Source organism: Corvus moneduloides, chromosome 12 (assembly GCF_009650955.1).
Source record: "Corvus moneduloides isolate bCorMon1 chromosome 12, bCorMon1.pri, whole genome shotgun sequence".
NCBI classification, from domain to species: Eukaryota; Metazoa; Chordata; class Aves; order Passeriformes; family Corvidae; genus Corvus; species Corvus moneduloides.
In genome coordinates, this window is record NC_045487.1 from 15,779,012 (window position 1) to 15,792,512 (window position 13,501).

Genomic DNA, 13,501 nt, shown 5'->3' on the forward strand with positions numbered 1-13,501 from the left:
CACAAAAGTACGTGCAAACATTTAACAGCCCAAAGAGGATGATATGGTCCATGAAGACTTACCCTCATAACCTCAGGAAATACAAATCAATCTGTGTTTCATCATCTGAAACTTGAACTTCTAGCTAGTAGCTCTGTGCTCTTCCCCTGCCTTCTTCAAAAACTCCTCCTTGAGCTGATTTACACTATTTGCTTCTACTGCTGACTTCGGCAGTTTGTTCCAGACTGTATTTCAACTACCCTTTGTGTAAAACTGTTCTGTCTGAATATATCGGAGTCCCTAAATTCTGGTACACATATTGGAGTGGTTACAGGAGTAATTTTAGTGTGTCTGGCAGCTAGCCTAACTCGTGCTCTGATCTCTCCTCCCTTCCCTCAACTGAACAGTTAATACTTCGCCGTCAAAGTCAGGGCTACTACAAAGGGAATCTGCTCCAGCCAAATGCCCAGAGGGACAGCGCCTGAACTTGTTGCACACTGGCAGGACACTGTGGCCAGAGCAGCCTTCCTAACCTTTAGAAGGGGACCAAAGAGTAAGCAAATAGAGAGGAGCAGGACTCTATGTCATACTCTGTTAAAGAATTTGATCCTATTCACAGACCCTTTTTCTGCTTTCCATAAACATTTCCACAGGTTAAAGGCAAAACAAAACAAAATATTGATACAAACAAACTAAAATAAAGTTGAATATAGGTATTTGTGAAAACTGAGCTTTATTCTTTATTTTTACTACATTTTGAATGAAAGAGGTATAAAATTTATCGGGATCTCAACTGCAGCTGTACGTTGGCAATTATGTGGCTGGAAAGAAATGGAAGACTGAATAGCAGCCTCCAGATCCTGAATAAATTGTCAGTTGATATTTAACAGGAAGTACAGGATTCTTAGTTTTGACTTCTGAGGATCTGCATTTTCTAAAAGGTGATTACTTGCAAGAGTATTTTTAAATCCTCTTTTGTGCATGAACTAAGGTTAGGAAAGAGGCAGATAATCTATCAAGTGTGCCATAACTTCTAAATGAAGGTGACATATTTTTCCCAGTCTGAACAACTTTCATCAGGAATATTTTTGGAAATTTAAAAAATCTTTTTGATGTCAAAAAACTGTTCTCACATTCTTTTGAAGCAGACAAAAGGTCAATGTTAATTGCAATATGTTGTAAATCATATAGATTACTTTCAAGAAAATATTTAAGGGAGATATCTTATATGTGACATTCATTCTTCAGCCATCCAGACGTGGATGATGTTTAATTTATAAAGATTTAAAAGGTTGGAAGTCTCTTGCAAAATACAGAATTTAATGACATTCTTCTGTTTTGTTACCAATTCACAGATATCATCTCCTCTTATTTATGGAGAGAACTGTATTAATCATCACATGCAGAGTTGCAAATTCAGCAGAAACATAAATTATCAGTTCTAAACCTCAAATTCTTTCAAAGGATCCGTAAAAATAAAAGTTTTGAATAGCCTGGATAGAACAAATGGACAAGAAAAGATAATGCATCTTTTGAAACACAAACCTGTAGAGATGTTATGCTCAATTACTCTGACAAAAGATTTGGAAACCAACAATATCCCCTGTAGAATACCACTGCTAAACTGGAATGCTAAATCAAAAGCTCAAAGTTAAGCAAGAACAATATAGCATAAGCCACATTAAATGTGTGTCATCCCTAAAGCTAGAACACACTTGGATATTTATTAGATAACTATTTCTACCTTTGGGGGATGGGGTAAGGCAGGGGGGAAGAGTTCAGATGAGTAAAATATCAGTAAAAGTACCACTCTGGATTTCACATGGAGGAATGGTGGGGCTGGGCAGGCTGCCTCCCCCACTGCAAGTCCTCTGATGATCAGTCAGAGAGTTCAAAGCTTGTTTTAGCTTCTAAACAAAGGTTCAGAACACAGTCCTTGCTTATCTTCAGAGACAACAAAAAGCCCTACTAGAACGTGAGGAAGGGAGCAGCTGCTTGGAAGGGTTTTGAAGGAAGGAGCAGTGACAGCTGTGGTGGCCAACAATCAGCCACTGGGTGCAGCTGAGGACTTGCAGCAAGAAAAAGGCATTGCAGGAACCCCAGTACTGCCACGTTGCAGTGGTGTATGGAAAACACTCTTGGTTTATTTCAGCCAAGCCACACAAGGAACGGGATTTGCATGCAAGCAAAAGCTTCCATCTGCTAGGAGAAACGGGGACACATCCAGGCACCTACTGCGGGATCAGGGCAGGGGCACGGGGGGGAGAGGGGCTCTGCAGGCAGCTGGTGCTATCAGCACTGCTCATCACCCCTGCATCGCTGTAGATGTTTGGGAAGCTGCTGCATTTGGGACACAGCTATCCCGACGCTGGTGTTGAGTAACAAGGAATGGAATGCAGGCTCTTTCTGAGGGACAGGAATGACATTGCCAAAAACGCACTAAGAATACAAGTCCAATTTAGGCCAGTCAGTTCTTATTATCTTCACTGGGATGGCAAGTCCATAATTTTGGCTGCACAGAAAAAAGAGATCATCTTTCTGGACTACAGGCCTGACATGCAGAGCTGCTGCACACGCAGCTGGAGGAGGCAGGGGTCTGGAAGGGCCTTGGAACACAGCAGGTGGGAATCTTGAGTTCTAGTACTAGGACATAAGTGACGGGATTACAGATGAGTAAAAAACCCACTAAAATTTAGGTGAATTATGGTATAATTTAGTCTACCTGTTCTGGATGTTTCTCCTGAATATCCAAGCTCTGTGTCCTAGATAACAGAGGTGCTGCAGGATCAGCTTTGCTACATTCCTTGTTCTCCAGACAGATATGCCAGTCAGCAGGGAATCATTATTCACATAGAAAAGGATGAATTTGTTGATTGATGTTAAAAGCTGATAGGGAAGTTGAAAGGACAACAAACAAGAAGAAATACAGAGCACACAACTGTGGTTTTAAAGTTAATGGGTTTTTCCCATCAGGTAATGCTGCATATGAAATAATAATGGTGCTAACTAAAACATTAGTTACTACTTGATGATGACACTTTACATCTTTCTGTAAACCTCTTATTGACACTAGCAGAATCTCCTGTGAATAAGGAAGAATAATGTCCTACATCAATATCTGGCATATGTAATGTGTTTATATAATCCAGTCCTCTTCGCGGAATTAATTTAATCTGTCTGGTTTGGAGCATGTACTGCTGGTTACCCGTGCTCCCTGTGTGCTTTTATTTCTTGGAGATGCAGCTTGTTCTGTTTTTCTGGCACCTTGGCTGTCTATTGAATGGGGGTGAGAGCACAGACTTAGTGGCAATCTACTGACAATCACTGTTGCCAAACCAGAGCTGTGTTTGTGTGGGATGCAAACAACAGCCACTCATCCTTCAATTTCTGAACACCAAATTGACAGGTAGCTCTTAGAGAAGTTTCACTTCTAAATTATTAAGTAAAGGAGAAAGAAAGAGGAGGAAAAAAAGGGCTAAGAAATTAGAGATGCATACTGAATTACTCCAGTGAACAATATTGATTGACAAATCCAGTCTTAAAATCAGAATTAAAATTAACTGCACTTACCGCATCAGTCAGTCACATTGCAGAGTTTGAAAGTCTGGCATGAAAGATGAACAAATGCTGTGAAAGATAAAACCAAAATGCAATTATGATATCAAAAATATTTGCCAGTTATATTTTATACAGGAGTAACAAACACATCCTCACAAGTTTGAAAACTTTGCATTACTCGGGGGGAGTGAGTAATTGTTAAGCTTGAAACTTTTTCAAAAAGTTTAATGCAAGGGGTTTTAGCTATCAATCAAAATCAAATTAAAAGGGTTTATGGCAAGTGAATCAAAGCAATACAATTTTATTTTTCTGATGAGATTTATTTACATAGTGAGATTAAAAATGTCTCAGATTTATGCACCCTCTCTAGGAACATGAATTTCCCAGATTTGAAACCTTTAATGCAATAACCTTTACCCTGCTTTGAGATAAGCCTGTGTCAGCATTTATAAAGTAATGTCTTTCTAGCTGTTTGGTCCAATATAATAAACCAGTTCCTCCTCCTGTGTTAAATAATAACTTTTATTCCTTTAAGGCCCCTTTCTTTTAATCCAGCATTTCCGTTCCATTTTCCTCCTCTACCTCCAGATCTAGAGAAATTCCAGGAAACTTTCCCAAGAGATTCCTCTAAGATAAACAAGAATATATCTCTAGAAACACTTTGAGGACTAAAAGGCTTGTCTGTAGTAAAATCAGTGGTAGAACTGCCTGGGATTACACTGGAGGCTCTAAAGATCTGCAGCTTTACTTTCACTGCTGCTGCACCATCGGGTGTACTCTTCCAAGGAAGAGTGTTGTATCAAAGGACAAATTTGTGCTGCCCATACACACATGGAGTAAAAAATGCACAAAGAACATTTTCTTTGCTGGCTTCTGTCATTAAGACCATCTTCCTGGATTTAATTACTGAGCACACCAAAATATCAATCCTAAACAGACATCTCATTTACTGCCTACCTTTCAATTAACTTCATTTTTTTCACACTTTGACCCAAAAACATTGTCAGTTTTCCCTTAAAAGTAGCCATGGAAGTTTTATTTCTTACCAGCCTTCAAAGACTCATATTTGTTGTTCCTTCTTTTTCTGTCTATAAAGTACATTACCAATAAGATACAAAGAGACTAAATACAGCTAGGTTAGAGTACTACAGAAAGGGCTTGTGATATTTTTCACAAATTTTTAAAACTGTGCAGTTGCCCAGGACTGGGAAGATGCTGAGCTGTGCTCAGTGTTCTTCTACAGATAAAATAGATGTCCAAGACACAGAAAAAACGTGTTATTCTTCATGGTGCATCTTAAGCACTGTGGCAGTTTCCCTGTGAGAACCTGAGAGGAGGAATCATTATCAGGGCAGCGAAGGGACATGCTCAGTTGGTTAACAAACAAGGCACACTTTCTTCATTAGGCCATGCCACACATGGATACCTGCTTCCTGCATCTCCATAATCGCAGTGACAAGGAGCAGGACTTCTTCTGCTTGCTATGAGGCTTTCTGGATCACTGGAGATGATTTTCAGAGCCTTGCTGCACAGATTCTGCCAATTTGTGTTCAGGCTCCTCTAGAGGATGGAATAAGCAGCCGAACAAGCACTTGGCATAGAAGATGAATCCAAGTGCCTAGGCCGCACAGCACCCACGGCAAAGTACAAACAATCAATGCCCTAACCCCCCATAATTTACCATAGTGCCAAAGCAAATCAAGTGACGAATACTGCTGACCTAATGGTGGCCAGGGGAGAGCTGAACTTGTTAAAAACTTGCCATAGGTTTATTCTTTGATCCTTTGTTTAATCTTCTTGCTCATCCTATTTTGTTCCCTCTCACACAAACCAACGTACAAAAAAAAAAAAAAAAAAAAAAAAAAAAAAAGAGCTGCGTAAGACAGGTGCCCGATTACAGCCTCAGGCACCATGCAGCTGTCCAGGTAGGATATGGCATTTGGGCCATGTCTCATTCCCATTGACCCTTTTCATCCAGGGCACTCAGAATATCCGGGACAACCAGCAGCAGCCCTTGCTCTCAGGTGCTGTTTTCCTCTGCACTTCCCATGTCACGAGCCCTGGGCTCGTGCAGAACTGATGGGCTGTGCACAAATGTCACACATGCCACGTATGCCGTGCAAATCTGCTGCTCTTGGGTGGGGACGGCACAGTTCCACCAGCTCAGGACTCTGAATCCAAGGATGAACAAAAGACTGGTGTTTCCCATATATCCTGGATTTTGAAAGTGCTGGTGAGCTGTCCTTGGCACACCTCACTTTACAGGCATGTCAGGGGGGGCTGTGTATGAAACAAATGATTTGATGAAGGCACAAGCTCTTCTGCGACAGGTGAGGGGAGACAGGGTGTGGCAATACCTTGAGATCAAAAGAAGGTAAATAGCCTAGTTAGCAATAAAGGTTGACCACTACAGTCCAAATAATTCAATTTAAAGTACTGCAAATCTACTCCTGCAGCATATAATATCATCATGAGCATGTCTATTCTAACCCACTGATGACCTCAGGGAGTTTTAAAGAATATTGCTTCTATTTTCTGTCCTTTCATCCCTAATGTATACAGGCAGACTTAGCTCTGTCTGCAACAAGAGAAACCATTATGTCTTAAGAAATAAACTGACCACTCCCATTATCTGAATGCCAAATTTCATATACTCAAGTCACCAATATCCCACACCAGCCTTTCAGCTCAGTGAAATGAGGTGGGCTCAGATCTCTAACATCACCAGGATAGAAGCAACATTTTTGTCAACTGCAACATGAAACCATAGCAAGAAAAACACTGCTGGCATGCTAAAATATGAAACACTGCCATTATATTTAAGATGTTTCCAAGAGAGAATATTACATTTATTCTTGGGAATAAATTCACAGATTTACTATACATCAGACATTAGGGTTTATTTTTCTGTATAAAATAAATATAGCAAGAGTATAAGATTATGACTTCACTATTATTTTGTAAAACCATTTAATTTAAACAGAGATGCCTATTCACCTGATGTCATAAAACCAAAAACAGAACCATCAAATTATTGTACAGCACAAGCACATTGTACACGAAGAAAACATAGGTAGACTTTCTTGTGAAACTGCTGGGTTTTATCACTGTTTAATGATTTGTTGCACTATTTATAGGATAAACAATAAATCTAACATGATTCATCATATTAGCCAATAAATCATGAGACAAGTCATTAGGCAGAGTGATAAAATCAAGTGTTTTAGAAATAAGTTAATCTATGATGCCAATGCCTAATCTAAATAGTTGCTTTAAAACCCTATTTACTAATCATTTTTACATAAAGAAAGACTAATGATTATGTAGATTAAATGTGTACTTATTCCTATAATCACATGTTCTGTGCTGGTCTGTTTAAAAAGAAAAAAAAGATTAAAAACATCCACTGGAAAAAAAAGTAACATCATTTTGATTGTGTTTGTATATTTATGAAGGGATTTCTGCACCACGTTTGAGTCTTCCGTCAATTTTGGAGAAGAAATGGTTAATTAAAGCATGCTGCAAGGTTGCTGGACATATATTATCTTCAGCTATGAATTCCATAATATCCTAATTAACAATTTCATTAAGATGTGAAGGCTGGTTCTAATGTGTCTTCATTCTTCAGCCTGAATATAACCCTGTAGACTTTCTCTTTTGTGACAACTGTGTTTATAGCTTCTCTACCCATAGAGCTTCATGGCACTTCGAATTATGCTCAAGAGTATATGGGCATCACGTCACATTTGTGTGCCTGATATCATACATGACTCGCTGCACTCCAGCCAGGGTCCTTAATGTACATTCTACAGATGGACTACCCTCTGAATGCTTAGCCAGATATTAAGTTAAATCTTTTTGGAGTCAAGCTTGTTTCACATCAGTTATACAAACATATTGGTTCCTTTAAAAGGACAAATGCACTGAGAGTAAGACAGGGAATCTAGGTTGGAAATCTAGGAAAATCATTTTAAATTTCAATTTAACCTTTACATTTGAAAATCTCTTCTGTGGGAATTATTGTTATCTGTGGAGGGTTTGTTTTCATTTACTTAATCCCGAAGAGAAGTAGCTGAGCAATATTTATCAAGAGTAGGTAAGCAGTATAGTTGGCTTAACATGAAAGAAACAAACAGCAACGCAACCTCCTTCCCTCTCACTTTCTATTTTGTATTAAAATGCAACAAACCTGAAAAGATAGTGACAAACCAACACAATATGTTCTAGTTCAGGATTTTTCCTCAAAAAGAAAAAAAAAATGTTAACATTTGCTTGCCACTGCTGCCTATCTATTTATCATATTGGGACTATGTCATACCTCTACTGTACCTTCTCAATAAGGCTAATCTTGAGAGCAAGGTATTTTCCTCTAACTGAAAGAATATGTTTGAGTAAAAAAAAAAAAAAAGCATCTGTAATTAGGGCTGTGACCAACAGTTTACTTGTCACCCAGAGTCGGGTGAACAAACCCCTCCAGCTCACCAAGTGCACTCGGTAAAGGAAGGGAAGAGGAGCAGCAAGCCTGGCCCTGGGAGGGGGGCTGTGTCACAGAGGCTGAAGGGAGCAGAGGGGATATTGTTGGGCTTGTTGCTTTCTTGCTTTTTATCTCAATCCATACAGCATGTTTTGTAAAATATGTCTGAGACACAACTGGAGAAGTGAGAGTAATTTGATGCTTTGTGCAGTATAGGCAGGGATGGTTTGTTTCTATCTTTGGTTTATAATGTGCAGACACCACATACATATAAAAATGTAATAACCAGGAGCACGCCAGAGTCATATGCCAGCAGTCCCTTGTTATTCTTTTAGAACCTGCTTATCTTTTGCTTCACTTTTTCCTGGTGACACTTAAGGTCAGATTTTTAAAGGCACTTAGATGCCTCATTTTATTGAAATCAGTGGGAGCTAGGTGCTTAAACACCTTTGAAGAACTAGCCCTTTAATGTTTATTAACAATGCCTCAGATGAGGGTACATCCCAGAAAACATAATAATTGCCTTCCTTTATTAACTGTGGTGTGTCAAGATAAGATAGAATCAAGTCCTCAGACTCATCTCCTCTCAATGATTTCCTAAATGAGATCAGTTCCCACTTACATCCTGAATGACCAAGGGTGACTAAATCAGAGCAATGAAGTATGTTTATGTCCTTGAAACTCAAATAATCTTGCAGACACTTCTCCCAGTGTTGCTGATTCACATATTATCAAGTCTTAAAAAGTTTTTTGTTTTTCTCCAACACTCAGCTGTGACCACTTCAACTTCAGGAGAATATCTCCCTTTTCTCTTTAGGTAAAAATGAAACTTTTATTTTCCCTTGGGAGCTTAGACCCTCACATGTGAACTATTGAACTAGAAATAAACCAGACTTATTTCTTTGTATTTTCCTCCTCATAATTTTAGTCTGGTGGATTCACATATACTTTGTTCATCAATGCGTAGCACAAAACAGAGATCTCCAAGTCAGCCATAAGGATATATCTCACATCTCTGGATAAGAAAAATAAAAAGTAAGGAACAAAACACTTCTAAAAGAGGCTTTTGGATGACTTTTGGTAAGGGGAAAGTAGGGAAGAGAAAAGGAGGGACTGTTTTCCTGACAGACCTTCAGTGTCAATGGACAATCTTTTCAACAACTCGAATGAGCTTTGGCTAAAGCCCTGAGCTGAACCTCCTAAAGCTCGAGCTAAGACATTTCAGCATTTCCACTTGTTACAGTAAAGGCAGATTTCCATCAGCACTCATTTCTACCTTCTGCTTAACTATGGGCACCCCTGGAGACTGTATTCCTGATGGGAACCTTCCTTCCTTTTTGTGTCCTACAAGCACAGCAGTCACATTTCACCCCTAGAAATCTCTCCTGAGGGTTACGTACCTCATGTACCAACTAAGAGGTCCTCAAGCTTTCACACGAAAGCCATACCTGTGCCTCTAAAGTCATTCAAATCTATTTTTGCTTCTGTGATTCTCTTTGTCACTGCTGTCTCTCTACCCTACTCATCCTATTTAATCCCCTCCATAGCGAGAGACCAGCAGACCAGCACTCTGAACAGTGAGCAGGGTATGTTAATGCACCATGAGATGTATTCAAAGCATCTGCCAGAATGGTGAAAGGTTTGAGTTCAGCCTTAACTAACTACAAGAGACCCTCCCAGCTTCTCATGCTATTTCCCTCTAATCACCAAAACAACAACAAACCAAAACAACCGACCAACAAATGCATTTTGGGATTTTTTACCTAATTTGATTTTCTCTTCGTCAATCATCAGGTCATTTCTTGGAAGTCTCATTCTGCACCTGAGACACCTGAAGCATTATTTTTTAATTGGTCCAGAACTGGGAGGGAGAAGACTGGATTCGTCTTGTGTTTCTGCAGAAGCAGGTAATTCCTGGCCACACCACCTCTCCAGGTAACTGCTTCTAATGCCTGCTAAATCAATTTTAACACTCTGCTGTTTAATAACAGCATAAAGTACAGCCCTTGCATGGATTTAATTAGAGCCATGCAATTGACAAAGAGTGCACAGAACAGTGCTGCATTGAAAGAAACCCACTCGTTAGCTCAATAAATTCAAGACTGACTGGAAGGGCACTTCTTAAAAACTAAATTTTTGAGGTATTATGATCAGTGAAACTAACCCAACAGTCATTCACAGATAAAATTGTAATATTTCAAGTACCTCCCCTACCTACAACATCTGTTGATGTCAGCAGACACCCTGTGTCCATTTATATGCAGGGCCAGGGCTATTTCGTACATCAGCACTGATATACTCTTTCCTATCGCTAGTCAACCCAGATGTTTTCAGAGTGATAATCAGGTCATGTGGGAACTGCATGGCTAAAAAATTGAGTAGTAAAACTGTATTCCTGTAAATTTTTTGTATAACTAGATTTTAGTCAGGGATGAAGAGGTTCCTGTCTAAGACATCCAAAATTATTTGTAAAGTAGTACTGCAAAAACATTTTACAGTGAATTACTTTTTAAAACATATTTTAAACAGAAACACATCACCATATTTTCTGTGGGCTTGGAAGCTTATGTTAAGTTTCCAAATAAGTCAATTCTATAAAGATAACATCTTTTCTTTAAAAAAAAAGTGTTGCAAGCTACTACTGTACATAACAAATAAGCTTTAATTAAAATTTAAATTGAAATCTGTATTGGCTAATCACTCCTGAACAGGAAATATTTTAAGACAAGGTTTTCAAAAGCTCTCTGGTCAAATGGTCCAGTGTTTAGTACCTATAATTAGGGTAAAAATGTCAAATTCTTCTGTTCGCCAAAGTCTAAGTGAGATTTACTAAAGTGCTTGATATCCATCTGTTCCTACTGTGACATTTACAGCTGAATTGCTACACAAGCTCAGCACCCAAAACGCTGAAGTCCTCTGGGAATCTGGATATGTTTTGACAAACAGTATCTGAGCCCAGGTAGAATCTCTGCTTGCTTAAAATCTAGTTCCAACTGCAGGGGATGAACTATGCTGCAAATCTGTCCTGTAACCATTAGCACCACAGCGCCAAGTGCCTTTTCCTGCTTTTCTGAAGGGTGTTGCAGTGAACACAATACTTGCATTAATATAAAAATTGCATTTTTTTTGTAAGTTCACACACAACTAATTTCCTGATTGACTAGTTACATATCTGACAAGTCTCTTACGTACAGAGATACTCAAATCACTTAGGCCACATGCAAAAGTTAGCTCCAGATGAAGAGTAAGTGAAACCCACCCCGAGAGATCAGTGCCCGGTCGGATTTGCTGACCCATGAGACTGTCCATTTCCAATGGAGATAAATAGCTGTAAGATTGTTAACAGGGAGACCTGAGGCAGTCATAAAGCCCTGCCTAAGGTGATTTGAGATATCACCCCATACTTTTAACCCATTATAAATAAATCAATAAAAGCCAAAGTAAGCAAAGTGAATACATATCATATTTAAATCTAATTATAGGTTAATTTTGTACAGATCTCTAGTAGTCTTCGGTAGGGGTAATCTCATCTTCCAGCCATATCTTCCTGCACATACCAACACTACATATTACTGCAGGCACGCAGCTGACTTCCAAAACGGTCTCTCAGAGAAAATTACTCTTTTTATTGTGTTTTTATGGTATTTTGATTCATATTTTATAATAAAGTAACTTTTAAAGTTTCCCAAATGCAACATTATTTCTATGTTTTCCTAAGAACAAAAAAAATGTGTATGGTCTTTAAAAAAAATAAAATTCTTTTCATAAGCCAACATTTATATTTTCTATTGAAAACGTGCTACTGCAATAAAGTGGTTTATGTTAATATATTAAAAAAAAACCAAACTGTCAAAACCTGCATGAGTTGTTTAAGCACTAGAAATGAAAACCAGCAACAATGAAGATGTGCTGCCTTCGTATTTGGCCATGTGCCACAACTCTAAAGAGGAGTCCATCTAGAACATGCACTGCATTACCCTGTTGAGCAAGCTATTGGCACCCTTTCTTTTTTCCCCTAAAGTAAAACATTTTTGACAAGCAACTCATCTATAGCCATTTCACACAGCTTTTCTTTCATTTGCATTCTCATTAGAAAAATGAGATTATATAAAACCAAACGTGGAAGTGCTCACCACGGAGTGAAAACAGGGAACCCCGCATCCGAGGTGATAATCCAAACCGAGCTGACAGCAGATAGGATGCGAGATCCATGATTGGCAATTTAAGCAACACCAAGTGAAATATGAGCAGCAACATCACATCACAAATCATTGAAACAAAGGGACTCAACCTTTTTCAGGTTAACTTAATAGGGGCTGGACAAAACAAGAATGGACACTTTATAGGAAAAGAAATAAAAAGAGGATTTTTCTAAACACTTTAGCCATTTTGGGAATAATACTGGGGGGAAATAATGCTTTAGCTGTGATTGTATTGAAGAAATAATACATTTTGGCTCATCCAAATGCTTTGATTTTATTGTTAGGAAATCTCCAGGTTCACAAGTGCACGATGCCAAGTTTTAAACATATTGTAATAGAGTCAATTTTCAAACCAGTTCCAGAGAGCCACAAATGCAGAAGTCATTAACAAATAATGGGCTTTGTGTGCTTGCTGATATTTTATTTATTTATTGCACCTCATTTTGCAAAACATTCCTCTGTCACTAGAAAGCACAGAAATAGGCAATGCAAAAACAGTTGCTCTACCAGACATCATATGCTTGGATGAGGTTCCTAAAATAAAAAAGTGGCTGCATCATTTTTGTTAGCTGCTGACGTAAGCTTTTTAAAAATATTTGAAATCTGGGAAAAATGAAAATAAAATATATCAGACATTATGGTGACTGTAACAACCTGGCTCAGATTAGGCTTAGATTCTAGTGTATTTAAGAGTTCTTGTACAACTTCAATGATAAGGAAAATGAATGCGTTCCAGAAGTTTTTAAAGGCACCGTAGAAGAGGCAGCACCAAATAATTATAAAAAAATGTGTAGTTTGCTTTCTAGAAAATCACATTCGAACTCAGTCTCTTTCCTTTACCTTATACATGTCTACACAAAAGGCAAAGCCTAATTAATGAAAATGTGCAGGTGCAATAAACAAGCTCAGTTCTTCTGGATGAGTTTACTTCCTTTATTGGGTCAGTTTTGGAGCTCGTTATAAATCAACAGAGTCTCAGCCTAGAATTGCAGACACTCCTGTATAAATACTGATAAAATATAAATAGATACTTTTTCTAAAATATGAGCTAGAAAAATAATAAGCAACATCCATGATGTTTACAGCCAGTGCCCAGGCTTTATAATCCAAGGCCCTAAATCCTTCTTAAATGCCTTGCTGTTTAAAGATTCCAGGAGCATCCTGTGTTTCATAAACACAAGAATGACATTTTAATTTTTCTATAATGGCAAATATGCAAAAAAGAAAAAAATAAAGTCTTTTAGACACAATCCCTATGCAGTCGAAAAAGAATGTGAGCGCAGCATCC

General features: G+C 38.4%; 1 long non-coding RNA gene across 4 annotated transcripts in view; it reads right to left on the bottom strand.

Moving 5' to 3' along the window:
- LOC116450082 overlaps positions 1 to 13,501 on the bottom strand; it is a 132,906-nt gene that overhangs the window by 16,429 nt on the left and 102,976 nt on the right. For 3 of the 4 annotated variants that reach the window (XR_004242670.1, XR_004242669.1, XR_004242672.1), the window contains exons 8-9: positions 3,550 to 3,606; positions 2,702 to 2,865 (exon numbers count right to left, since the gene is read on the bottom strand). This is a non-coding gene — a long non-coding RNA (uncharacterized LOC116450082). The remainder of the gene's footprint in view (positions 1 to 2,701; positions 2,866 to 3,549; positions 3,607 to 13,501) is intronic. The other variant, XR_004242671.1, reaches the window with a different exon arrangement.